The following is a 27,959-nucleotide window of genomic DNA, read 5'->3' as shown; positions in this document are numbered from 1 at the left end:
CTTTCTAGCTAGCCTGTGCTCTGTGTCTTGCTCTGTTAGTTTGCTTGGTTTACTGACCTCTATGTTCTTTATATTTTGTTTGTTCGTCTGTCTGCTACTATTTCTGTTAGGAGGTGTCCCATATTCCTCCCAGTCCTTAGTACTTGTAGGGATTCCTCCCCCACATCTATAGGTCTTCGTACAGACTAGCTTAGGACTTTAGCAGGTCTGATCGCAGGATCAGGTTCCCTGTTACATCGTAGGGATTCAGCTGAGTTCTATCGTAGGGACAGATCTCCTCTCTTTCCTTAGCTCTGGTAGCAGAACATAACAACTGCTCCTCCTAGTTGGGGCCAATCTGCCGGGAAATCTCCTAAGTCAGTATGGATTACTGCTTCTTTAGGCTCCTCCGAGATAACGAGAGGCACTTCTCCTTGGGGCTTTAGCAGATCTGGACACAACTTCAGATAGTCTCTAGATATCGTAGCAGTTGTTCTTCCTCCATCTCTACTAATTAGGCAGGTCTTCCTATTATCGAACCTTGAATTCAACACAGTGTAGGGTTCTCTCTCCCACTGGTCATCAAGTTTGTGGTTTCTTCTCTTCCTCTTTAACACTACTTCTCCTGGTGTGAAGGGTTCTGCGAGTGCACTTTTGTTGTAGTGGGCTTCCTGCTTGTCCCTCACCCAAGTGAGACTGTCTTCGACACAGGCTTGTATCCTTCTGTACTGCTCCTGTCTGGTCGTGTCCCAGTCCTCAGTGGTCACATCTGCTTCTGGTTCTACAACACCGAGCTCCAGGTCCATGGGCAACTTTCCTGGTCTTGCTCGCATGAGATATGCTGGAGTGCAATTGGTGGAACTTACAGGTATGTGATTGTACAGATCTACCAGGTCAGGTAGTAGGTCTGGCCACTGGTTTCTCTCCTCAAGTGGTATGGTCTTCAGCAGGTCGATGATGATGTTGTTCATCTTCTCACAGAGACCATTGGTTTGTGTGTGGTATGGTGTAGTTCTTATCTTCTTACACCCGTAGAGATGGCAGAACTCCTTGAACAACTCAGCCTCAAAGGCCGGGCCTTGGTCCGTCAGCACCTGCTCAGGGTATTCATGGGGTCTACAGAAATACGCCTGGAACATTTTTGCTGCTATCTTTGCCGTCAGGTCTTTGACGGGGGCGACCACCAGGAACCTGGAGTAGTGATCCACCATGGTCAGGGCATAGTACTACCCTGACCTGCTGGGTGACAGCTTGACATGGTCCAGGGCCACGATCTCCAGGGGTCGAGTCGTCTTGATGGATTGCAGGGGTGCCTTCTGGCTGCTGTAGTCTTTTCTCCTGAGGCTACAGGGTCCACAGTTTCGGCACCACTGCTCAATGGAGCTGCGCATTCCTACCCAGTAGAATCAACACTTCACCAGGGTCTCTAGCTTCTTCCAGCCAAAGTGCCCCACCTGATCGTGGTAGGCTTCCAACACCATCTGGATGTCTGTCTTGGGCACCACTATCTGCCATACCATCTCATGGGTTTTTGGATTGACGTACCTCCGGCACAGCTTCTCATGGTAGATAAACAGCCGGCTTCTCTTGTTCCACAGCTGTTTGGCTTGGAGAGACGCTTCCTTCTCCAGGGAGGATCCTTCTTGGGTTATCAGCTCCTTGATACGGCTGACAACCGGGTCACTGTCCTGGGTCTCCTTCCAACTGTGGTGAGGCAGGGGTTTAACATCTTCCCGCGTTGTCTCCTGGAGGCTCGTTGCTCATGAATCATCCCATTCTGGTGAAAGGCAGGTAGCTCAATCTCCTCCAAGTCATCCACTTCTTCTTCTGTGTCTGACTGGTGAGGCATCCTGGACAGGGCATCGGCGTTCTTGCAGCCCACCCGGTATTTAATTGTAAATTGGTAGTTTGACAGCCAAGCCATCCATCGTTGCTCCAAGGCTCCTAACTTGGCTGTCTCAAGATGGGTCAAGGGGTTATCAGTGAAGGCAGTCAACTTACTGGAGGCTAGATAGTGCTTGAACCTTTCAGTGATGGCCCAGACCAAGGCCAGGAACTCCAACTTGAAGCTGCTATAGTTCTCTGGGTTCCTCTCGGTCAGGCGGAGCTTCCTGCTTGCGTATGCGATCACTTTCTCTTGGCCATTCTGCTTCTGACTTAGGACAGCTCCCAGTCCTTCTTTGCTGGCATCAGTATACAGCAGGAACGGTTGGCTGTAGTCAGGGTAGGCTAGGATCTCATCGCCTGTCAGGATCTCCTTCATCTCCTGAAATGACTCGGCTTGCTCCTTACCCCAGTGGAACGGGGGATTTCTGCCTTTGGGGGACTGTCCTACCAGGAGGTCTTGCAGAGGGGCTGCTTTCTTTGTGTAGTCTTTTACAAACCTCCAGTAGTATCCTACTAGTCCCAGAAACTGACGCACCTCCTTGAGGTTCTTCGGCTCTGGCCACTTCTGGATGGCAGTGACCTTCTCCGGGTCTGGTGCTATCCCCTCTCTACTGACAATATGCCCCAGGTCCTATACCTTTCTCTTGAGCAGGTGGCACTTTGAGGGCTTCAGCTTCATCCCATACCGGGACAGTGACTCAAATATCTCCGCCAGGTGCTTCAAGTGGTCCTCATACGTCTTGGAGTACACTATCACGTCATCCAGGTAAAGTAACAGTCTCGAAGTTGCGGTGTCCCAGGCAGCACTCCATCAGTCTCTGGAATGTTTCGGGGGCATTGCAGAGTCCAAACGGCATACTATTGAACTTGCAGAGTCCCATCGGGGTGGTGAAGGCCGTTTTCTCCCGATCCTCCTCAGCCACAGCTACTTGCCAGTACCCACTAGTGAGGTCAAGGGTGGAAAAGTAATTTGCAGACTTTAAGGCAGCCAAGGATTCCTCAATACGTGGTAAAGGGTATGCATCTTTATGTGTAATGCGATTTACTTGTCTGTAATCTACACACATTCTCATGCTTCCATCCTTCTTCCTGACTAGAACTAGGGGAGCTGCCCAGAGACTACAACTATCCCTTACTACCCCTGCCTTCTTCATGTCGTGCAACATCTCCTTCGCCTTCTGGTAGTCTGCTGGTGGTATAGGCCTGTAACGTTCCTTGATGGGTGGATGATCACATGTGGGGATATGGTGTTGAACCCCCTTAATCCTCCCGAAGTCAAGTGGGTGCTTACTGAATACCTGCGCGTATTCCTGAACCACCCGGTGTACACCCTGCTTCTGATGGGCAGGAGTGGTGTCTGTCCCAACATGGAGCTGTTGACACCAATCCTCCACCTGGGTTGCAGGGTCATCATCCTCCACTTCGTCTGGTGAGGCTAAGGACTCCGCCGTGTGAATGGAGTTGTTATTTACAGCATGTAACTTGGCAACAGTGGCATAGCGTGGTAATATAACCTCGTCTTCCCCATAGTTGAGAAGACGGACGGGCACCCTCCCATTGCATACATCCACTACCCCTCTGGCGGTTAAGACTGTAGGTCTGTGTTCGGAGCTAAGGGGCTCTACTACCGCCTGGTAGCTGTCCTTTAAGACCTATTGCTGCTCTACACCAGATAAGCATTTCACTCATTGGGGAAATCACAATGGGTATGGGGTCTGTTACCCGCACATTACCAATCTCACCACCGGATAGCTTTACTTGCTGCTGGTACATCAGGGCTCGGATCTCCTTCTGCAGCACCCTTCTCTGTCCTGGTCTGGCGGTGTCAGCTATCTGTTGGAGCAAGAACACAACTTCTCCCAAACAGTTACCAACAATGTTAGTGCCAAGTATCATATACAAATTGGTATCATCAGGATTAGTCTCTACTACAATTAGTCCCTGGTCCTTCAGTTCCACTCTCCCCACCTTCACTGCCACCTCCTTAACCCCAAGTAGGTTAAGGAGGAGGCCGTTTGAGGCATAGACGGAAAGATTTGGAGCTGGCGGGCGTAGATCGTCCATGGACCAGAACCTTCTGTAGAGGACGTCAGGCATGATGGTTACCTGAGATCCTGTGTCTAGCAGAGCATGTGTCGGGATGCCATCCAGCACAATGGACAGGAAAGGTCTTCCTCCCACGAACCTGCTGTACCAGTCTGAGGGGCCTGGGGAATTTACTCCTGGGTGTCGGCCCTCGGCCCCAGGGTTTTCTCGTTTAAAGGACAGCTCTGGATGGTGTGACCTGACTTGTGGCAGTGGTAGCAGACATGGTCCCTCGGTGGACGGCGTTGGTCGCTGGTCCTCCCAGAGGGTGGCGTTGTCCTCCTCCTCCTTCTCATCCAGGGGACATCCTCAGGGCTGTCAGCTAACAGGATCCTTCCTTCTTCCTCGGGCTCCGTCCTCAACTGCAGGGCACTCAGCACAGTGGTCAGTGATTTGCTCAACTGACGCACCTCAGAGCGCAGGCTGTCCAGCTCACTAGGGAACGTTGCTTGCACCTTGGCTTCAGCAGCCACTGGGGAAAGGGTGGACGCTGCAGGCACTGGGGTGGCCCTACCCTGGTAACATTGGATAGCTGTTGTTTCCAGGGGCTGCAGTCCTTTTATCGCCATGTCCTTAAGGGTGTCAAAGGTGGCATCTGGATGATCCAGGGACCACCAACGCACAGTCCTGCTCTCCTCTTGGGACCTCAGTCCCCGGATAAACTGTTCTTTCAGCATTTTATTTTCATCATTGATGCTGGTTGGACTAACCTGTTTCAGAGCCTGCAGAGCCCCTTGCAAACGCCAGGCATAGTCCCGAACACTGTCCTCCGGTTGCTGAGAGCAGTTGTAGAACCTCATCCGGAGGTCTGTCTCAGTATGATTCTCAAAGACAGTCAGTAACTTTTTAAAGATTGTGGACACTGACTCCTGATCTGCGGCCGACCAGGTTTCTACTTCTCGCTCCGCAGCACCGGTCAATTGTCCTAATACAACAGCGGCTCTTTGCTAGCCTGTCATAGAGTACATGTCCAATATACCGCATATTTTCCGCTTAAATCCAGACAGGGTATCTGGTTTGCCGCTGTACTGGGGGAGCCACTTCGCTCCAGGGATGTACGGTAGGGCCATGGGTATGACAGGGGTTACAGGCGCTGCTGGTGGAGCGGCTGCTTCGGCCTCCTCGGCGTCGGGCGCGGGTTGAACATCATGGCCGTTAACCGGTATTCCGGCGTTGTGCTTTTCCTCGGACATTCTGGCACCCCCCTAGCGAACCGTGGCCTACCTTCTTTTCTTCCGGTAGGCCGCAGCTCCGCAGTTGACGGTCTTCTTCAGGACTTTGCATCGCTTGCGTCCTACGTCAGAGCGTTCAGCGACGCTCCTTCCAGGACCCGGCGCTTCCTGGTTGGACGTTGAGGCGTGGGGCATGTCCGGGGCTTCGCGCGCTTTTGCAGGTACGCCTCTCAGTTTCTCGCGGTTACGCCCTTCTTCTCGCTCGGCGGCCCAACAATGGCGGCAATCTTCGCCACAGTTTAATAAACAGTTTTTGATTAAAGGCGCACAGTACCCGGTGGCAATGGGCATAACACTCCGTTGTTGCAGCGGGCACGCAATCCTGTTCGTGACGCCAGTGAAGAGAATGTGTAGCCCAGGGGATGGGGATGACTTGGCGCCCGGGCCTTGTTGCCTGATCTTGGGGGATGTCGCGGTAGCCGGGCCCGTCCTCTGGGCCTCTATTTAAAAAGGGTGGAAAATTATATACAAGTTCGTGACGCCACCTGTGGTGTCTGGTGAGAATCACCAGCGCTGCGGCAGCCCACTTAGGCCGGTGTTAAGGCAGCATGCGTGGTATAGCTCCCCACAGGTGGAGCTAGGCCTCAGGGCAGCGAGGATGTAAGGATGCAGGACAGATGGGACCCAGCCGGGTCGGAGCAAGAACAGGGACAGACACGATAGTCACTTCAGTACCTTTTACTGATGGAATTTCAGGCACATCCCGGAGCACTGTAGGGTGAAGGGTGCATATCGGGATCCTCCCCAGTGAGCGGGTATAGGGCCTCCTGTTTCTTGCCTTTGTGTGGTAAGTTTCTGACCTGCCTGGAGCTAGGCCTAACTTTGTCTCTGTCCTGCATCGGCTGATCTTGTGGTAGGGCCTTCTCTTGGAGTACACACTCCCAGCTTGCGGGGCCTCCGTGACTCCTGGCTCTGGTACGTATCAGCTCTTGGGTGATCCTGGGACGTGAAGTCTTCCAGGGGTCTCTGGTTGTCTCTACAGGGGGATATACGGCCCTGTAGACGCGGACCCGGTGTCCGGTATATGTTTTCTGGGGTGAGCTTGTACAGCTCCTCTGCCCCCAATGCTACTCACTCCTCTAGCCTTCGGCCTACTCGGGGCCCTCACTAGGCTATACACACTGGCAGCTAGCTGGCTGCTTGTTCTGCCGCTCTTATGGCGTCGGCACACCTTAAGCTCTAACTGAGCTCCCTGAATCTAGCTAGCAGGAGCCTCGTGCTCCACTGCTGAACTATTAGCTGAGTTCTCTAAACTAGACTGAGCTCCACTGCAGACTGACCTCTCTCAGGCTTCTCTACTGCAGGAACTCTTCAGAGGAACCGAACTGCCTAGCTCCACCTTCCCTATTTATATCCCTAACGGGCTCCCTCTGGTGGTCTGAGGTGGAAGGTGGAGGTGTGTGTATGCTGCGAGGGCCTCTTGTGGAGGAATCTGTTAATGCACCCTTCTAGGATCTGTGGTACCAAGAACAGCTGGGCGCCACAGATGCACTGCTGGGGATCCCCCCACGGCTGTTCCCCGCCTGACCAGAGATGGTGATGGAAAAGGAGCGGGGGCAGCAGCTAATGTCACCACAGGCCGCGGCCAGATGACCTACCCCGCCACACAAGGCACAGTTCTGCACCTTGCAGCCCGCGCTGAAGTGACGGGGGTCACCGCACCTGTGGCACACCTTCGGTTGCCCCTGGTAGAAGATCAGTATCCTCTCCCTCCCCAGGAATGCCGAGGAGGGGATGTGGGTGACAGTACCATCTGAAACCTTCAACTTCATCATGAAGGTCCAGCCTCCTGACCAAATGCCGAACTCGTCCCTGTTCTTCTTTGGGACCTCCGTGACTTCCCCATAATGAGAAAACCACGTCACGATATCAATCCCAGAAAGTGACTCGTTATTGGTCAGAACGGTCACCATCTTTACGCCATTTTGGCAAGTCACCGTCCCTGAGGTCCAGAGGCGAGGAAACCCCCTCCGAGAAGACCCCGAGGCCCCGGCCACTACCCCCGCAAAACTCCGGGGCCTCGCGGCCGGGGGACAGATGGACCAGCCCCCTCCCCGTGCACCCCGCTGCCAACAGACACTCCATTCACACCCCCTCCCGCAGACACACCACCATTTGCATCCTCAACCACAGACACATCCATACCCATACCATCCCCATTCGTGTCCACAATCACCCCACTCGCCCCTCTCTCACTCCCATGCGTACTGGGGTTGGTGTTTTTTGTCTTTTGGGTACACTTTTTATGCACCGTTTCCCTATTTCCAGTGTTCATAGTACCAATAACACTGGTAATATCAGTACTGCCACCTTCTGGTGGCGTTTTCCCTGCCGGGGGGTTCTGTGCACTTAGCGCTGCTGGCCCTTTAAGAACCACACTACACTCCTTAAGAAGTGCAGCACTACTGTTCCCAGCAGACCTGGAGCTTCCTGCCTTACTGGCAGGAAGAGAGCCAGGTGTAGCTCCTCCTCCAGCACCAGCCAGCCCTGCTGCAGCCCTTTTGGACACCCGCACTGCCGGAGCCCCTGCCCCAGGTAAGCCCCCAGACACAGGGGACCCCGACAGGCAGGCACCCCCTTCAGCCACAGCTGCAGCCCCCCCACTGATACTGACCGCAGCTGCGGTCTCTACAGCTCCAGGAGCTGCTGCCGGCGATAAGCCCCGCCCCCGGGTGTAGCCACACCCACATGGATGGACCCCGCTCGGGAAGCCACGCCCCCCACACCCGGCAGCACGGCTCTCTGGAAGCTGCTCCCATATGGGCGGGGGACGCCAGGGAGGCCACGCCCCCCGAAACCGGCCACGACGGGACCCCCAAAGCCGACCCGGAGCTGGGTCTACTCTCAGGGGTCCCCAGTCCAGCCGCACCAGTTCCCAGGGGCACAGCACTCCCTAGCATCACACCTTTGGCCACAAAGATCTTGGCCACAGCAACTCCGGCGGCCGGCATCAGGCTCGGCCACTCCCCCTCAGCGTCCACCCGCGGTGGAACCCTCAGCGCTGACCCATTACTGGGCCCCTACACCAGGGGCCCCGACCTCGCTGCAGACCCTGTCAGGTGAGCAGGCCCCACCACCTTCCTATTAGCCAGCTCTGCAGGAGCTGCAGGCCCCGCATTATTTGCCTTGCCAGGTGCCTTACCAGGTGCCTGGGTCCCCCTCTCACGGATCCGTTAAAACTGGATCACCCCAGCACACGCCGCCGGAGATGCGGCCCCGGCTGCCGGTGTGCCGCCAGCAGTGCGGGTGGCAGCGGCAGTTACACTCGCCGCCCCCCGCATGCCAGCGGGCACACCAGGTGCCAGGCCAGCCCCCTCTCTCACAGGGGACCCAGCCCGAGCACCTCCATAGCTTTTGCCCGCCGCCGGGCCGCCATCCGTGCCATGCTCCATGTCAGACACATCCGACACACCAACTTCGTTACTACAAACCGAGGCGGCGCTCTGCGTGCCATGGCCTACAGTCTCCCCGCTCCCTCGCTGCGGACCCACAACAGGGCCCGAGCCGGGGTGGGTAGCGGGTGCCACACAACGGGGGGCCCCAGAGAGGGGGACAAACACAAATTTATGGGTAACAGATGTTTTCTTTTTCTTAGCCTTCTTCGCATTCTTCCTCTTCACCCCCCTCCCGGTTGCCTCGTCCTCGCAGATCTCGTCCCCGAACGTCAGCTGGTTAAAACGTACCGGGGACTCAATCTGCCTGATCTGCTTCATGACGAGGCAGCCCCCCTCACTACTACTACTGCCATCCTCATCCTCCCCTTCGCTCCCGCTGCCTCTGAAGGGCTAGAGTCAGACGGGAGAGCCATCTGCTCAGGGGCTATCCAGCTATGCGATGCCTGGAGATCACTTACCAGGCCACCAGATGGCCGGTAGGGCGCGACCTCCTCCTCGCAGTCCTCTTCCTCATTCTCCACCACCACCTGGCTGGAGCTCCGTGACCCCTCCGGAGATCCACCGGCCATGGCTCTGAACCGGTCGTTGTTTTCTAGCTTTTCCCGGAATGGCCCGCTGCCGGCCAGGATGGCACACCGCCAGCTCTCCACCTCCTGGATGGCCTTCTTGATTTTTCTGACCGCGGCGGATAGCTCAGGCTTCTTGCTGCTCGAGGCCCTGTCGGACCTCTCCTGAGCTACCCTCAACTCCCCCCAGAGGGATTTTAGCTTCTTTGAGGCGTCCTCATACTCACAGAGGTGCGCATGGATGCGGGAGCCATAGCTGACCGTGGACTCCTTCGCCACCTTGGTGCCCCAATCAAGGGGCACCGCTGCAGCACCCCTGCTCGTACTCGACCTACCTCTGGGGGGAGGAGCCGCCGCGGCCATGGCCTCTGTTCATCTGTACTCATTCCAATTACAGAGCCTCGAAAGAGCCCTGTATTGTTATTTTTCGTCACTACCTCACCGGGTCGGGAGTGGGTAATTTGCGCGCCTGCTGCCTTCCTTGGATGTGGTAGACGTTTCTCAGGCTCCCACTCCGGAATTGAACCCTGATTCTCCGTTACTCGTGGTCAACATGGTAGGCACAGAAAGTACCATCGAAAGTTGATAGGGCAGACACCCGAATGGATCGTCGCCGTCACGGGGACGTGCGATTGTCTCAAGGTTACCCAGAGTCGCATCGCTTACGGGGAGAGCGCGGCAGGGGGGAGGCCGCGGAGGACTGTCCCGACGCCGCGCCCGGAACCCCGGATTGGTTTTGGTCTGATAAATGCACGCATCCCTGGCGGTCAGCGCTCGTTTGCACGTATTAGGTCTAGAATTACCACAGTTGTCCAAGTCAACTTTTTGGAGCGATCAAAGGAACCATAACTGATTTAATGAGCCATTCGCAGTTTCACTGTACCGTCCGTGTGTACTTACATGTGCGTGGCTTAATCTTTGAGACAAGCATATGCTACTGACAGGATCAACCAGGTAGCCCCCCAACATGACTGGACCGTGTCGAGGTTCGGGAGAAGAGAGGCCTGTGGGAAGAGAGGGCAGCGGAAGAACCCCGCGGTGGCAGGGCGCCCGGACGGAACAGAAAAAGTCAGGGCGTGCGGCGTCCGGAGAGGATGTGGGATGGCATGGGGCCTCCCTGGGGGCCCGGGGAACGGAGCCCTCGCAGCACTCGGGGACCTGTGCGGGAGGAGCAGCTCGCTGTGCGGTGCGTGGTCCCGAAGTGGCAGGCGTCTGGAAAACACCCCTTGCACGGGGAGGGCAAGGTGACTGGCCTCTGGAGGATGCCACGGCCACCCCCGCCTCACCAACCGCACCCAAGACGACACACAGGGTCGCTCGGGGAGATGGCGTGTGGGGGGGCCTATGCGGCGCCACTGTCTGGCTTAGACCTGCCTCCGCCGCAGGGGGTCCTCGACCCACCGGCGGACAGGCACGAGAATTGGGAGAGGGGGGCTGGCCGTTGGGGTCCACCGAGGCTCCGGCACTAGCCCAGCGACGCGGAGGTTGCGAGGGTGGTTATCGGCCTGGCCGTGTCGGCGTCGCCCTCCAGCGTAGTCCCGCTTCCCGCTCGCGCCCGAAACCTCAAAGGGATGCCCGAGCGGCTTTCCTTCCCAGGGCTGCTCCCCGCCCGGGGCGGGAACGTGGGGATCCCAGGTCGGCCTTTCACCGTACTCCCTACCTCTTGGCCCTCGTTCCTTCTCCCGTTCTCCATCTAACCCCTCGGCTCTGGGGTTTCCGCTCTCTCTCCTCCCTGCCGAGCCGCCTCGGAAGATGACGGACGAGGGGGAAGGCGACGGTCGGGCTGGGGCACACCACGCGGTGAGAACCCCCTTGCCTGCCTCCACACCTCTGTCGCCCTCCCCACTGACGTAGGGGCTTGGGAAAAGACTGGAAAGCACGAAGCTCGGCAGTGGCGTGGAGACGCCATCCACCACCGCCGCGGAGGCTGCCATTTCGGACACGAGGGGCGGCGCGGGCCTCCGCTAGCCGGGTACGCATCTGGAAGAAAAGGGCCGCCCTCGGAGAAGATCGTTGTGCTTCCCCGCACAGGGAGCGTTTCGGATGACGAGCCCCCACGCTTGGGTGGGCGCCACGCCGTTTGCCCGTGCGGGTCGTCAGACCGCTGCCTTCGCTCGGGTCAAACTCTCCACGGCTCGGCCACCTCCACGGACGGGAGGCGAGGCCGGCGTGCGCGCCCAAAGATAGTTGTCGAAAGCCCGGGGGTAGAGGAGGAAGGGGACAGCTCACCTTAAGCCGGCGCGGGCTCCAAAGCCCGGGCCGAGCGAGCGGTGCCACCTCCCCACCCGGGAGCGGTGCGCTAGATCGATCGGAGGAAGAGCAGAGGTGCGTGTAGGGACTTGCCACTTACGGAGGCTGCAAACCCCTGTCGTCGGGAGATACGTGCCCATGAGTCCTGGAAGCGTGACTCGGGTACAGGCGCCCTTGCAGAGGGGGTACTGGATGTGGAAGAGCACTGGGGTCGAAGTCACAAAAGCATCCGCCCTCATGGAGCCTCTCCTCGGTCTAAAAATCCAGATTTTAGCCTTGATGGCGCCCACATGTGGAGAACCAGGGCCCACAGGGGCGGCCTGGCCAGGCTCACTTCAACCCAGGAACACCTCTCTGACTTGGGATGGGCGACCGGCAAAAGTCCCCCCACGCAGCTGCGGAAGCCTCGGTTCAGCCAAGGTGCAGACCTCCAGCCGAACAGGGACTCAAAGCCAAGACGCGTACCCGAGGCTACGGAGGTGAAAACCAGCTTAAATGAGTCTAAATGTGTCGGGGTTGAGAGGTACCGCTCTCTCGTATATTCTGCCGGTGGTGTGCAAAACTGGGTCTTTGCATGGAGTGTCACCCTATACCCTCTCAAGGGACGCATGCAAAAAAAGTGTCCGATCGCTTGGAACTGTCAGGCGGATTCGGCGACCAGAAATTTCCTCATTCTGGTTCTTTTTCACTTTTTGTCTCTTTTGCAACATCTAGTGGGCAGGCAGCATTACTGCAACCAGGGACAGCTCAAAACGCTTGGAACTGGTGAGCGGGTTCAATTTACCAGCGTTCTGCGGGTCCTGGAAGTCAAAAGTAAAATTTCCAAAAAAGTCAGAAAATTGGCTGAAAACGACTAAGTATCAAGGACTCATCGGGCGAATCGCTCTGGAACTGAAATCGGACACGCTCACTGACATTTCCCCCTCTCTGGAAGTCTGACACACGCCGGAAAAAAAAACATTTTTTTCAACTTTTTTTCAATTTTCCACCCACTGGATATATATTTCACCCACACATTTGGAACCCTCCTGCGGTACCCTTACACATATTATACCCTCATTCAGCGGAGGTTTTCACTAAAAAAGTAAAATTTCCAAAAAAGTCAGAAAATTGGCTGAAAATGACTAAGTATCAAGGACTCATCGGGCGAATCGCTCTGGAACTGAAATCGGACGCGCTCACTGACATTTCCCCCTCTCTGGTAGTCTGACACGCGCCGGAAAAATGACTAAGTCAGAAAAATCTAATTTTTTTGACTTTTTTTCCGCTTTTTCTAAAATTTCCACCCGTGCAATATTCACTTTACCCATACATTTGGAACCCTCCTGGGGTTCCCTTACACATATTATACCCTCACTCAGCAGAGGTTTTCACAAAAAAGTGAAATTTTCAAAAAAGTCAGAAAATTGGCTGAAAACGACTAAGTATCAAGGACTTTTTGGGAAAATCACTCAGGAACCAAAATCGGACACTCTCACTGACATCCCCCCCCCCCCCTCTCTGGAAGATTGCAGCACACAGATATTTCCCATAAGCTAACCTTGCAAACCAAATGTCTGAAAATGAGGTTTCTCTCGTAGAGCGCAATTGAACAAAGGTATATGAGATAGGTTAGGGTTAGAGTTGGGCAAGGATTGGGCTAGGGTTAGGGTTGGGATTTTTTCAGAAGTAAAGAAAAAAAAATGACGACGATATGGCGACTAATGTTGAGCGCAAGTGCTCGCTACTTGAGTTTGCATCGGGTGCTCGGGTATGCACCGAGTATAGCGGGTGCTCGAGTGACATGCTGAGTCTCCGCCCCAAATATTTTGCAGCTGTTATACAGGCAAAAGAACCTTGCGGGGATTGCCTGCCATGCTCGAGTGATCCCCGCATATTTTTTTGGGGGTGTCTAATAACCGTGAAACATGCTGGGTGGGTACTCGAGCATGTCACTTGAGCACCCGCGATACTTGGTGCATACCAGAGTACCTGATGCAAACTCAAGTAGCGAGCACTTGCACTTAAGACTAATGACAACTTATTCAATATGATGACCTAATGTTATCAAATTCTGTGTCGTACCTCTGGGTTCAAAATGTTCACTATACCCCTTGATAAAATCCTTGAGGGGTCTAGTTCCAAAATGGAGTCACTGGGGGGAGGGGGGATGGTTTCCACTATTTAGGCACATCAGGGGCTCCCCAAACGCAATATGGCGTCCGCTAATTATTCAAGCTAATTTTACATTCAAAAATTCAAATGGCGCTCCTTCCCTTCTGAGCCCTGCCGTGCGCCCAAACAGTGGTTTTCCCCCACATATGGAGTATCGGCTTACTCAGGAGAAATTGCACAACAAACTGCATGGTGAAATTTCTCCTGTTACCCTTATGAAAATGCAAAATTGGGGGCTGAAAGGCATTTTTGTTGGAAAAATGTGAACATTTTATTTTTATGGCTCAATGTTATAAACTTCTGTGAAGCACCTGGGGGTTCAAAGTGCTCACCACACATCTAGATAAGTCCCCTGGGGGGTCTAGTTTCCAAAATGGTGTCACTTGTGGGGGATTTCCACTGTTTAGGCACATCAGGGGCTCCCCAAACGCAACATGGCGTCCGCTAATTATTCAAGCAAATTTTACAATCAAAAAGTCAAATGTGGCTCCTTCCCTTCCGAACCCTGCCGTGCGCCCAAACAGTGGTTTTTCCCCATTTATGGGGTACCTGCATGCTCAGGGGAAATTGCAAAACAAATTTTGGGGTCCATTTTTTCCTGTTACCCCTGTGAAAATAAAAAAATTGGGTCTAAATGAACATTTTTGTGAAAAAAGTTAAATGTTCATTTTTTTCTTCCACATTCCAAAAATTCCTGTGAAGCACCTGAAGGGTTAATAAACTTCTTGAATGTGGTTTTGAGCACCTTGAGGGGTGCAGTTTTTAGAATGGTGTCACTTTTGGGTATTTTCTGTCATAAAGACCCCTCAAAGTGACTTCAAATGTGATGTGGTCCCTAGAAAAATGGTTTTGTAAATTTTGTTGTAAAAATGAGAAATTGCTGGTCAACTTTTAACCCTTATAGCTCCCTAACAAAAAAAAAATTGGTTCCAAAATTGTGCTGATGTAAAGTAGACATGTGGGAAATGTTATTTATTAACTATTTTGTGTGACGTATCTCTCTGATTTAAGGGCATAAAAATTCAAAGTTTGAAAATTGCAAAATTTTCTAAATTTTCTGTTTTTTTTCACAAATAAACGCAAGTGATATCGAAGAAATTTTTCCACAATCATGAAGTACAATATGTCACGAAAAAACAGTCTCAGAATCAGTGGGATCCGTTGAAGCGTTCCAGAGTAATTACCTCATAAAGTGACAGTGGTCAGAATTGTAAAAATTGGCCCGGTCATTAACGTGCAAACCACCCTCGGGGGTAAAGGGGTTAAAACTAATGCACAGAACGAGTCAACTTTCACTGAACTGCAAAGATGATGGCGGCGTCAGATCTCCTCCCATTACCGGTATTCATGGTGCCTGACAGCAGTGTGGATGGTGCATATGTCATCTCCCCCCATGTAACCCATTAACCCTACACAGCCCGCTCTCCCCCGGACCCCATACCATCGACCAGACAAGTCCTTTATCACGAGGTTTCAATGCAAAACCATTAACCCCTCACTCTCCGTCTGCACAGCTTAGCAGCAGCTATGCCGCACGTCAGGTCGCTGTATCACGTGACCGGCTGACCACAGAAGGTCCTTACTGAGAAAAGAAGCTCCTTGCTGTCCTGGAGGTGAGCGCGGGGTGCACACATATGTGGGGGTCCTGTGGGGTGGGAGGGATATCGCAGCTTGGCCACACTCGGGGGGGGTTTGTGACGGGGGCGCACGCTATTATAGATGCGTGTGTGTGGGGGGGGCGCACGCTATTATAGATGCGTGTGTGTGTGGGGGGCGCACGCTATTATAGATGCGTGTGTGTGGGGGGGCGCACGCTATTATAGATGCGTGTGTGTGGGGGGCGCACGCTATTATAGATGCGTGTGTGTGTGGGGGGCGCACGCTATTATAGATGCGTGTGTGTGGGGGGGGCGCACGCTATTATAGATGCGTGTGTATGTGGGGGCGCACGCTATTATAGATGCGTGTGTGTGGGGGGCGCACGCTATTATAGATGCGTGTGTGTGGGGGGCGCACGCTATTATAGATGCGTGTGTGTGTGGGGGGGGGCGCACGCTATTATAGATGCGTGTGTATGTGGGGGCGCACGCTATTATAGATGCGTGTGTGTGTGTGGGGGCGCACGCTATTATAGATGCGTGTGTGTGGGGGGGCACGCTATTATAGATGTGTGTGTGGGGGGGCGCACGCTATTATAGATGCGTGTGTGTGGGGGGCGCACGCTATTATAGATGCGTGTGTGGGGGGGGCACACTCTATTATAGATGTGTGCATGTGGGAGGCGCACGCTATTATAGATGCGTGTGTGTGGGGGGGGCGCACGCTATTATAGATGCGTGTGTATGTGGGGGGCGCATTCTATTATAGATGCATGAGTGTGTGGGGGGGCGCACGCTATTATAGATGCGTGTGTGTGTGGGGGGGGGCGCACGCTATTATAGATGCGTGTGTATGTGGGGGCGCACGCTATTATAGATGCGTGTGTGTGTGTGGGGGGGCGCACGCTATTATAGATGCGTGTGTGGGGGGGGCGCACGCTATTATAGATGCGTGTGTGGGGGGGCGCACGCTATTATAGATGCGTGTGTGTGGGGGGCGCACGCTATTATAGATGCGTGTGTGGGGGGGGCACACTCTATTATAGATGTGTGCATGTGGGAGGCGCACGCTATTATAGATGCGTGTGTGTGGGGGGGGCGCACGCTATTATAGATGCGTGTGTATGTGGGGGGCGCATTCTATTATAGATGCATGAGTGTGTGGGAGGCGCACGCTATTATAGATGCGTGTGTATGTGGGAGGCGCACGCTATTATAGATGCGTGTGTGTGTGGGGGGCGCACGCTATTATAGATGCGTGTGTATGTGGGGGGCGCATTCTATTATAGATGCATGAGTGTGTGGGAGGCGCACGCCATTATAGATGCGCGTGTGTATGTGGGAGGCGCACGCTATTATAGATGCGTGTGTGTGTGGGAGGCGCAAGCTATTATAGATGCGTGTGTATGTGGGAGGCGCACGCTATTATAGATGCGTGTGTATGTGGGAGGCGCAAGCTATTATAGATGTGTGTGTGTGGGAGGCGCACGCTATTATAGATGCGTGTGTGTGGGGGGGCGCACGCTATTATAGATGCGTGTGTGTGGGGGGCACACTCTATTATAGATGTGTGTGTGTGGGGGGGCGCACGCTATTATAGATGCTTGTGTGTGGGGGGCACACTCTATTATAAATGCGTGTGTGTGGGGGGCACACTCTATTATAGATGCGTGTGTGTGGGGGGCGCACTCTATTATAGATGCGTGTGTGTGGGGGGCGCACGCTATTATAGATGCGTGTGTGTGGGGGGCGCACGCTATTATAGATGCGTGTGTGTGGGGGGCGCACTCTATTATAGATGCGTGTGTGTGGGGGGCGCACGCTATTATAGATGCGTGTGTGTGGGGGGCGCACGCTATTATAGATGTGTGTGTGGGGGGGTGCGCACGCTATTATAGATGCGTGTGTATGTGGGGGGCGCACGCTGTTATAGATGTGTGTGTGTGAGGGGCGCACGCTATTATAGATGTGTGTGTGTGTGTGGGGGGGGTGCGCACGCTATTATAGATGCGTGTGTATGTGGGGGGCGCACGCTATTATAGATGTGTGTGTGTGTGAGGGGCGCACGCTATTATAGATGTGTGTGTGTGGGGGGCGCACGCTATTATAGATGTGTGTGTGTGGGGGGCGCACGCTATTATAGATGTGTGGGGGGGGCGCACGCTATTATAGATGTGTGTGTGTGTGGGGGGCGCACGCTATTATAGATGTGTGTGTGTGGGGGGGCGCACGCTATTATAGATGCGTGTGTGTGGGGGGGGCACGCTATTATAGATGTTTGTTTGTGGGGGGGCACGCTATTATAGATGTTTGTGTGTAGGGGGGGCACGCTATTATAGATGCGTGTGTGTGGGGGGGGGCGCACGCTATTATAGATGCGTGTGTGTGGGGGGCACACTCTATTATAGATGTGTGTGTGTGGGGGGCGCACGCTATTATAGATGCGTGTGTGTGGGGGGCGCACGCTATTATAGATGCGTGTGTGTGGGGGGCGCAAGCTATTATAGATGCTTGTGTGTGGGGGGCACACTCTATTATAGATGTGTGTGTGTGGGGGGCACACTCTATTATAAATGTGTGTGTGTGTGGGGGGCACACTCTATTATAGATGCGTGTGTGTGGGGGGCACACTCTATTATAGATGCGTGTGTGTGGGGGGCACACTCTATTATAGATGCGTGTGTGTGGGGGGCGCACTCTATTATAGATGCGTGTGTGTGGGGGGCGCACGCTATTATAGATGCGTGTGTGGGGGGGGCGCACGCTATTATAGATGCGTGTGTGGGGGGGGCGCACGCTATTATAGATGCGTGTGTGTGGGGGGCGCACGCTATTATAGATGCGTGTGTGTGGGGGGCGCACGCTATTATAGATGTGTGTGTGGGGGGGTGCGCACGCTATTATAGATGCGTGTGTATGTGGGGGGCGCACGCTGTTATAGATGTGTGTGTGTGTGTGGGGGGGCGCACGCTATTATAGATGTATGTGTGTGTGGGGGTGCGCACGCTATTATAGATGCGTGTGTATGTGGGGGGCTCACGCTATTATAGATGCGTGTGTATGTGGGAGGCGCACGCTATTATAGATGCGCGTGTGTGTGGGGGGCGCACGCTATTATAGATGTGTGTGTGTGGGGGGGTGCGCACGCTATTATAGATGTGTGTGTGTGGGGGGGTGCGCACGCTGTTATAGATGTGTGTGTGTGTGGGGTGCGCACGCTGTTATAGATGTGTGTGGGGGGCGCACGCTATTATAGATGTGTGTGTGTGTGTGGGGGGTGCGCACGCTATTATAGATGCGTGTGTATGTGGGGGGCGCACGCTATTATAGATGTGTGTGTGTGAGGGGCGCACGCTATTATAGATGTGTGTGTGGGGGGGGCGCACGCTATTATAGATGTGTGTGTGTGGGGGGGGCACGCTATTATAGATGATTGTGTGTGGGGGGGCACGCTATTATAGATGTTTGTGTGTGGGGGGGGCACGCTATTATAGATGAGTGTGTGTGGGGGGGCGCACGCTATTATAGATGCGTGTGTATGTGGGGGGCGCACGCTATTATAGATGTGTGTGTGTGTGGGGGGCGCGCGCTATTATAGATGCTTGTGTGTGTGGGGGGCGCGCGCTATTATAGATGCTTGTGTGTGTGGGAGGCGCGCGCTATTATAGATGCTTGTGTGTGTGGGAGGCGCACGCTATTATAGATGCTTGTGTATGTGGGGTGCGCACGCTATTATAGATGCGTGTGTATGTGGGAGGCGCACGCTATTATAGATGCGTGTGTATGTGGGTGGCGCACGCTATAATAGTTGCGTGTGTATGTGGGGGCGCACGCTATTTAAGATGCTTGTGTGTATGTGGGAGGCGCACGCTATTATAGATGCGTGTGTGAGAGGCGCACGCTATTATAGGCGTGTGTGTGGGGGGGGCGCACGCTATTATAGGCGTGTGTGTGGGGGGGCGCACGCTATTATAGGCGTGTGTATGTGGGAGGCGCACGCTATAACGGGCGTGTGTGTATGTGGGAGGCGCACGCTATTATAGGCGTGTGTGTGTGGGAGGCGCAATCTATTATAGGCGTGTGTGTGTGGGAGGCGCACGCTTTTATAGGCGTGTGTGTGGGAGGCGCACGCTATTATAGGCGTGTGTGTGTGGGAGGCGCACGCTATTATAGGCGTGTGTGTGTGGGAGGCGCACGCTATTATAGGTGTGTGTGTGTGGGAGGCGCACGCTATTATAGGCGTGTGTGTGTGGGAGGCGCACGCTATTATAGGCGTGTGTGTGTGGGAGGCGCACGCTATTATAGGCGTGTGTGTGTGGGAGGCGCACGCTATTATAGGCGTGTGTGTGTGGGAGGCGCACGCTATTATAGGCGTGTGTGTGTGGGAGGCGCACGCTATTATAGGCGTGTGTGTGTGGGAGGCGCACGCTATTATAGGCGTGTGTGTGTGGGAGGCGCACGCTATTATAGGCGTGTGTGTGTGGGAGGCGCACGCTATTATAGGCGTGTGTGTGTGGGAGGCGCACGCTATTATAGGCGCGTGTGTGTGGGAGGCGCACGGTATTACAGGCGCGTGTGTGTGGGAGGCGCACGGTATTACAGGCGCGTGTGTGTGGGAGGCGCACGCTATTATAGGCGTGTGTGTATGTGGGAGGCGCACGCTATTATAGATGCGTGTGTGGGGGCGCACTCTATTATAGATGCGCGTGTGTGGGGCGCACGCTGTTATAGGCGTGTGTGTGGGGGGGGGCGCACGCTATTATAGGCGTGTGTGTATGTGGGGGGCGCACGCTATTATAGGCGTGTGTGTATGTGGGAGGCGCACGCTATTATAGATGCGTGTGTGGGGGGGCTCACGCTATTATAGATGCGTGTGTGGGGGGGCTCACGCTATTATAGATGCGTGTGTGTCGGGGGCGCACGCCATAACGGGCGTGTGGGTGTCGGGGGCGCACGCTATTATAGATGCGTGTGTATGTGGGAGGCGCACGCTATTATAGATGCGTGTGTATGTGGGTGGCGCACGCTATAATAGTTGCGTGTGTATGTGGGGGCGCACGCTATTTAAGATGCTTGTGTGTATGTGGGAGGCGCACGCTATTATAGATGCGTGTGTGAGAGGCGCACGCTATTATAGGCGTGTGTGTGGGGGGGGCGCACGCTATTATAGGCGTGTGTGTGGGGGGGCGCACGCTATTATAGGCGTGTGTATGTGGGAGGCGCACGCTATAACGGGCGTGTGTGTATGTGGGAGGCGCACGCTATTATAGGCGTGTGTGTGTGGGAGGCGCAATCTATTATAGGCGTGTGTGTGTGGGAGGCGCACGCTTTTATAGGCGTGTGTGTGGGAGGCGCACGCTATTATAGGCGTGTGTGTGTGGGAGGCGCACGCTATTATAGGCGTGTGTGTGTGGGAGGCGCACGCTATTATAGGTGTGTGTGTGTGGGAGGCGCACGCTATTATAGGCGTGTGTGTGTGGGAGGCGCACGCTATTATAGGCGTGTGTGTGTGGGAGGCGCACGCTATTATAGGCGTGTGTGTGTGGGAGGCGCACGCTATTATAGGCGTGTGTGTGTGGGAGGCGCACGCTATTATAGGCGTGTGTGTGTGGGAGGCGCACGCTATTATAGGCGTGTGTGTGTGGGAGGCGCACGCTATTATAGGCGTGTGTGTGTGGGAGGCGCACGCTATTATAGGCGTGTGTGTGTGGGAGGCGCACGCTATTATAGGCGTGTGTGTGTGGGAGGCGCACGCTATTATAGGCGTGTGTGTGTGGGAGGCGCACGCTATTATAGGCGCGTGTGTGTGGGAGGCGCACGGTATTACAGGCGCGTGTGTGTGGGAGGCGCACGGTATTACAGGCGCGTGTGTGTGGGAGGCGCACGCTATTATAGGCGTGTGTGTATGTGGGAGGCGCACGCTATTATAGATGCGTGTGTGGGGGCGCACTCTATTATAGATGCGCGTGTGTGGGGCGCACGCTGTTATAGGCGTGTGTGTGGGGGGGGCGCACGCTATTATAGGCGTGTGTGTATGTGGGGGGCGCACGCTATTATAGGCGTGTGTGTATGTGGGAGGCGCACGCTATTATAGATGCGTGTGTGGGGGGGCTCACGCTATTATAGATGCGTGTGTGGGGGGGCTCACGCTATTATAGATGCGTGTGTGTCGGGGGCGCACGCCATAACGGGCGTGTGGGTGTCGGGGGCGCACGCTATTATAGATGCGTGTGTATGTGGGAGGCGCACGCTATTATAGATGCGTGTGTGTATGTGAGAGGCGCACTCTATTTTAGATGCATGTGTATGTGGGGGGCGCACGCTATTTTAGATGCGTGTGTATGTGGGGGGCGCACGCTATTATAGGCGTGTGTGTATGTGGGAGGCACACGCTATTATAGATGCGTGTGTATGTGGGGGGCGCACGCTATTACGGGCTTGTGGGGGGGCGCACGCTATTACGGGCGTGTGGGGGGCGCACGCTATTACCGGCGTGTGGGGGGGGGCGCACGCTATTACGGGCGTGTGTGTGGGGGGCGCACGCTATTACGGGTATGTGGGGGGGCGCACGGCTATTATAGATGCGTGTGTATGTGGGGGGCGCACGCTATTATAGATGCGTGTGTATGTGGGGGGCGCACGCTATTATAGATGCGTGTGTATGTGGGGGGCGCACGCTAATATAGATGCGTGTGTATGTGGGGGGCGCACGCTATTATAGATGTGTGTGGGGGGGGCGCACGCTATTATAGATGCGCGTGTGTGTGGGAGGCGAACGCTATTATAGATGCGTGTGTGTATGTGGGAGGCGCACGCTATTATAGATGCGTGTGTGTATGTGGGAGGCGCACGCTATTATAGATGCTTGTGTGTGGGGGGCTCACGCTATTATAGATGCGCGTGTATGTGGGAGGTGCACGCTATTATAGATGCGTGTGTGTGGGGGGGGGCGCACGCTATTACGGTCGTGTGGGGGGGGCGCATGCTATTACCGGCGTGTGTGTGTGGGGGGGCGCACGCTATTACGGTTGTGTGTGGGGGGCGCACGCTTTTATAGATGCGTGTGTGGGGGGGCGCACGCTATCACGGGCGTGTGTGTTTTGGGGGGCGCACGCTATTACGGGCGTGTGTGTTTTGGGGGGCGCACGCTATTACGGGCGTGTGTGGGGGTGGCGCATGCTATTACGGGCGTGTGTGTGTGGGGGGCGCATGTTATTACGGGCGTGTGTGTGGGCGTACGCTATTATGGGCGTGGGGGGGCGCACGCTATTATGGGCGTGTGGGTGTGTATGTGGGGGGTGCACGCTATTAAACGTGTGGTGGGGGGGACGCATTCAGTGTCCAGTACTGTGCAAATGTTTTTGGCATGTGTACAAAAGATGCTACAAAGTAAGAATGCTTTAATAAAAATAATTATTAATACTTTATTTTTATCAATTAGCTAAGTGTAAAGGAAATGAACAAAAGAGAAATCTGAATCAAATCAATATTTGGTGTGATCCCCGCTTATACTCTTTGCCTTCAAAACCTCAATTCTTCTAGGTACACTTTCACACTGATTTTGAAGGAACCCTGCAGGGAGCTTCTTCCAAACATTTTGGAGAGCTAACCACAGATCTGATGTGAATGTAGGCTTGAGCAAATCTTTCTGTCACTTCATGCAATTCCAGACAAAAACTGTGAAGTTTTGATCAGGGCTCTGGGGGCCATATCTTCACTTCCAGGACTTCTAGCTTTCCTTTACACTGAAGATAATCCTTAGTGATATTGGCTGGATGTTTGGGGCCATTGTCCTGCTGCAGAATAAACTTGGAACCAATTATACGCCCCACTGATGGTATTGCATCAGAGGTGTATGACCCCAAGGCTATAGGGTCTAGGAGAGGGGAAGAGACAGAAAACACGGGTGCAGATCTAAGTGCAGATTATTTACATAGAACAACGCGTTTCGGCTATATATTTGTACAAAATAGCCTTCCTCAGGTAAGATATTGCTTTACAGTCTGCTAGAGTTATATAGTCTATATACAGTTATATGAAAAAGTTTGGGCGCCCCTATTAATCTTAAGCTTAATGTTTTATAAAAATTGGTGTTTTTGCAACAGCTATTTCAGTTTGATATATGTAATAACTGTTGGACACAGTAATGTTTCTGCCTTGAAATGAGGTTTATTGTACTAACAGAAAATGTGCAATCTGCATTCAAACAAAATTTGACAGGTGCATAAGTATGGGCACCCTTATCATTTTCTTGTTTTAAATACTCCTAACCTACTTTTTACTGACTTACTAAAGCACTTTTTTGGGTTTTGTAACCTCATTGAGCTTTGAACTTCATAGCCAGGTGTATGCAATCATGAGAAAAGCTACTTAAAGTGGCCACTTGCAAGTTGTTCTCCTGTTTGAATCTCCTCTGAAGAGTGGCATCATGGGCTCCTCAAAACAACTGTCAAATGATCTGAAAACAAAGATTATTCAACATAGTTGTTCAGGGGAAGGATACAAAAAGCTGTCTCAGAGATTTAACCTGTCAGTTTCCACTGTGAGGAACATAGTAAGGAGATGGAAGAACACAGGGACAGTTCTTGTTAAGGCCAGAAGCACAGGAGAGACCTTTCCCATAAAACATCACCTGACTTGCACTAGCAGCTATGTTATATATGTAATTACATGCAGTTGCGGAATGCAATATGTTGGCCGGACCACACAGATGGTCAGATCACGTTTCAACGCACACCGACATAATGCAAAAATTGGGCTTCTAACACACAGCCTATCGAGACATCTCTTAGTAAATCATAATAAGAGCTTTGAAATAAGCTTGAGGGTATGTGCCCACGTAGCGTTTTACAAGCGTATATGCTGCGGAATTTCCGCAGCGTAAACGCTTGGGAAACTCTTGGTAATCCGTCCCCAATGACAAGCCGCAATGTCAATGCCCATGCTGCGGATTTTTCCGCAGCGTTTATGCTGCGCTCAAATCCGCAGCATGTCCATTAATTTTGCGGACACGCAGCGTAATCGCCGCCATTGACTTGCATTGAAACGCATAATATCTGTGTCTGTACATTTGTACACACGGATATTCTGCGATTCTATGTGCGGATGGTACCCAAGTCTGGAGGAGAGGAGACTCTCAACCAGACCCGGGTACCATAGAAACTGTAAAAAAAAAAAATTTTAAATAAAAAATAAAGTTTATACTCACCTTCTGATGTCCTCCCAGTATTTTGTCTGCTCCGTCCGGTCTATTGCAATGCTCCCACTTTTGTGAAGGACCTGCCATGACGTCACTGAGTCATGTGACCCATCGCATGGCTCAATGACGTCACCGCAGGTCCTTCACACCACCGCGAGCCGCCCAAAACACCGGGAGGACACTGGAAGGTGAGTATAAACTTTATTTTTTACCATTTTATTCTTTTTTTTTTTTTAACTAACTTGGTCACACTACTATAAATCCATGCTGGTTGCATGGATTTATATAGTGTGAACAAGTTGTCAAGCACTTTTCCAAGTGATGCTAAAATCGCTTGGAAAAGCGCTTGATAACCTGCATGCAGAAATGCATGCAAAGACGCTTGACAAACGCTACTACCTGGCGGGAAAAACACATGTAAAAAACGCATGCGTTTTTCCTGCTAGGGAGAAGCGTAAAAAATATGCAGCATTTCTGCATCGTGGGCACATAGCCTGACTCCTGTCGAAGAAATTCTGCAGAATACATCAAACAGAATCCATCTACTGAACAAGAAAGAGGCTTTCTGGATGTACAGATCGCGCTCTCTACATCCTGACGGCCTCAATGATAGACTGGAGAACATATAGAACACTGAATTACATCAGGACAGCGCTGCTTATCAATAGAAACACATAGAAAGAATAGAGTATATGGTAACCTAAGCTAGATAGGATTTATGATATATTCTTAGGTTTGCCCATAAACCCCTGACTAGTGAAGCCAGCGTCATGAGGACATCCACGGCATAGAGGTAAATGCCAATGAGAGAAACATGATAGACCTCTGAGTGTGGACTACACGAGTTCAATCTCAATAGAAGAAATTAATATATTTAAAAAGTTCCTACAGAAATTAAAGATATAGAACTCACAATACGATTAAATTAATGTAAATGATTATTCTATTTATTTATTTATTTTTATTTTATTTTCATATCATTATTCTTTCACTTTTTAAAAAGAAAAAAACAAAAAGGGGAAGGGGACTAGGGACAAAAAGAAGGAAGAAACGTTTTTCTAGTAAAAGAAGTAAAATATAATAGTCCTAATATGATCATTGAATATATGCTGTATGTGTGGATAATGCTATAGATTTACACATTTTCTATATATCCACACCTGCTGTATACACACAAATCAATGTTTTTATTGTTTTTATGTGTGTGTGTTTTTCACTATATATTTTATCATGTATTGCAAATATACCTGTAACAACAAAAGAAAGAAGGATAAGCTAAAGCTGCATACTGAAGACCACCAAGCAGCAATTAAGCTAATGAAGAACCACCAGGTCTTGACCATTTAACATAATTAATTTATTCAAGTGAAGCGATATAGACTATATAACTCTAGCAGACTGTAAAGCAATATCTTACCTGAGGAAGGCTATTTTGTACAAATATATAGCCGAAACGCGTTGTTCTATGTATTGTTTTTTTGATGATTTTTATCTAAGTAAATTTCTGAAGACTTTTAAGACCTCCGCCTGGTGCCTGTCTCCTGGGAGCGCTGAATAGACTGGATGAATCCTTTCATTTTCTCCTGATGTTATTGCATAATAGATAAGCATCTGCCTATATTTCACTATATTGTGGAAACTCAAAGTTGCAAGGACCCTCCACCATATTTCACTGTAGCCTGCAGACACTCATTATCGTACCGCTCTCCAGCCATTTGGGAACTAACTGTCTTCTGTTACAGCCAAATCTTTCACACTTTTACTTTTCAGTCCAGAGCACCTGCTTGTATTTTTCTGCACCACAGTTCCTATGTTTTTGTGCATCGTTGAGTGATTTGGTCTTGTGTCTATGTGGAAGGTTGGCTTTTTGGCTGCAATTCTTCCATGAAGACCACTTTTAGCCAGACTTCTCTGAACATTAAATAGGTGTAGCTGGGTCTCACTGGCTGCTCCCACTTCTGAGCTGATGGCACTGCTGGACATCTGGACAAGTTTCCTAAGTTGACATCTGTGCTTATGGTTCTCAATATTGCCATTTTTTAGTTTCCTCAATGTTGGGAAATACAGGCAGATTTTACCCATTATACAATACCATCTGGGAGGCATCTGATTGGCTTCAGATTTATTCTGCAACAGTCCTGGAAGTGATGACATGGCCCCCACAGAGCCCTCATCTCCACATCATTGAATCTGGGATTACACAAAGAGACAGAAGGATTTCACAAGTCTACATCCACGGAAGATCCCTGCTGAGTTCCTTCAAATACTGTGTGCGAGTGTACCTAGAAGAATTGATGGCAAAAGATGGTCACAACGAATATTGATTTGATTTAGATTTCTCTTTTTTACATTAACTTTATTTTTATCCTATCTAAAACTTTTCCACAGTACTGCTTATGTCATCAACTCTGGCAGAGCTGTTGAGCTGAGTTACTGGCTGCAGCGTTATCCATGTGATGACAGCGCTGCAGACAATAACAGTAGCAGCAGCAGAGGCTCTGCACTGGACCTGGAGAGGGGGGTAAAGCACAGTTTGTTTGTTTTTAAACAAACTGTAGCTAGGAGGGAGGGGTTTCCTGAAATGTTGCATGGCAATGTATCCGTGGGTTCATTTGTCTCAGGTGTGCTAGGGACTGCTGGCTTCATGTGCAGCAGCTCCACAACCTGTCCATCTGTAGATATTTTCCTTTTCATCCATTTGATTCTAGATACCTGATATTTTTGGCTTAGTATTTCCCTGTGATAACACCAGTGTCATCCTCTGTGCTTAAAATCCATAAGCAGGTACAATACCCCCATTAGTGACCATTTTATTTTACTGCCAGAATTCCTAAGCATAAACTCCAGACATCCCGATAGCGACATTGTGCCAGACACAGTTGGCAGCTTTCCATGAATGCAGGAAAGATGGTGTAATCGCTGGACTACTCATCCAGAATAAGTTGTTTGCTTTTTGCAGGGGGTAAATGCATTTCAGAGCTGTGCTAGACCATCTTAAGGATGAAATCCCCATAAATAAAGGAGACAAGTTGTGGATTCGCTTTTTTTTAAAAAGGTAAATGAATGAATAAATAACATTAGGTTTACTTAAAGCTGGCATACATTGATCCATTATTGATAAACATGTCTGGCTTCTGACCCCAGTCTACTGAAACTACTTTAGGGTCCATGCAGACGTCCATGGATCTCGTTCCAAACTCGGACCGCAATGCACGGCCTGATCGCAGGTCTCCTGACTAGAGATGAGCAAACCCGAGCTTAAAAGTTTGGGGTTCATACCGAACACTTAGGCCACAGCCCCACTATCAGTATTTGGTCAGTATTCAGTCAGTATTTTTTTTAAGGAATGGGAGACAAAACCAGGTGAGGAACAATCAGAGAAAAGGTATCATAGAAACAAGTCACCAATTCTGCATTTATCACCCACTCCTGGTTTTGGCTCCCACTCCTGAGAAAAATACTGACTGAATACTGACCAAATACTGATAGTGGGACTGTGGCCTTAGAGAGAGTGAGGGAAAGAGAGAATTTTTCAGCTCCAAAGTTCGGGTCCCCATTGTTTTCAGTGAGGTTCAGGTTCAAGTTCGGATACAGTTCTGGTACCTGAACCGAAC

The 27,959-nt window shown here is 52.0% G+C and overlaps 1 protein-coding gene across 4 annotated transcripts in view; it reads left to right on the top strand.

Moving 5' to 3' along the window:
* The first annotated feature begins 14,857 nt into the window (after positions 1-14,857).
* The window catches only part of LOC141173701 (3'-5' RNA helicase YTHDC2-like), a 123,787-nt gene continuing 110,685 nt past the window's right edge, over positions 14,858-27,959 (top strand). For 2 of the 4 annotated variants that reach the window (XM_073658054.1, XM_073658051.1), the window contains exon 1: positions 14,860-15,161. The gene's annotated coding sequence lies outside the window, so the exon portion shown is untranslated. Of the gene's footprint in view, positions 15,162-27,304; positions 27,401-27,959 lie in introns of all 4 variants that reach the window. The other 2 variants (XM_073658052.1, XM_073658055.1) reach the window with 2 other exon arrangements.

Source organism: Phyllobates terribilis, unplaced genomic scaffold (assembly GCF_046119375.1).
Source record: "Phyllobates terribilis strain yellow unplaced genomic scaffold, ASM4611937v1 Scaffold_13__5_contigs__length_258822181, whole genome shotgun sequence".
NCBI classification, from domain to species: Eukaryota; Metazoa; Chordata; class Amphibia; order Anura; family Dendrobatidae; genus Phyllobates; species Phyllobates terribilis.
This window is presented reverse-complemented; position numbering and strand designations above follow the sequence as displayed.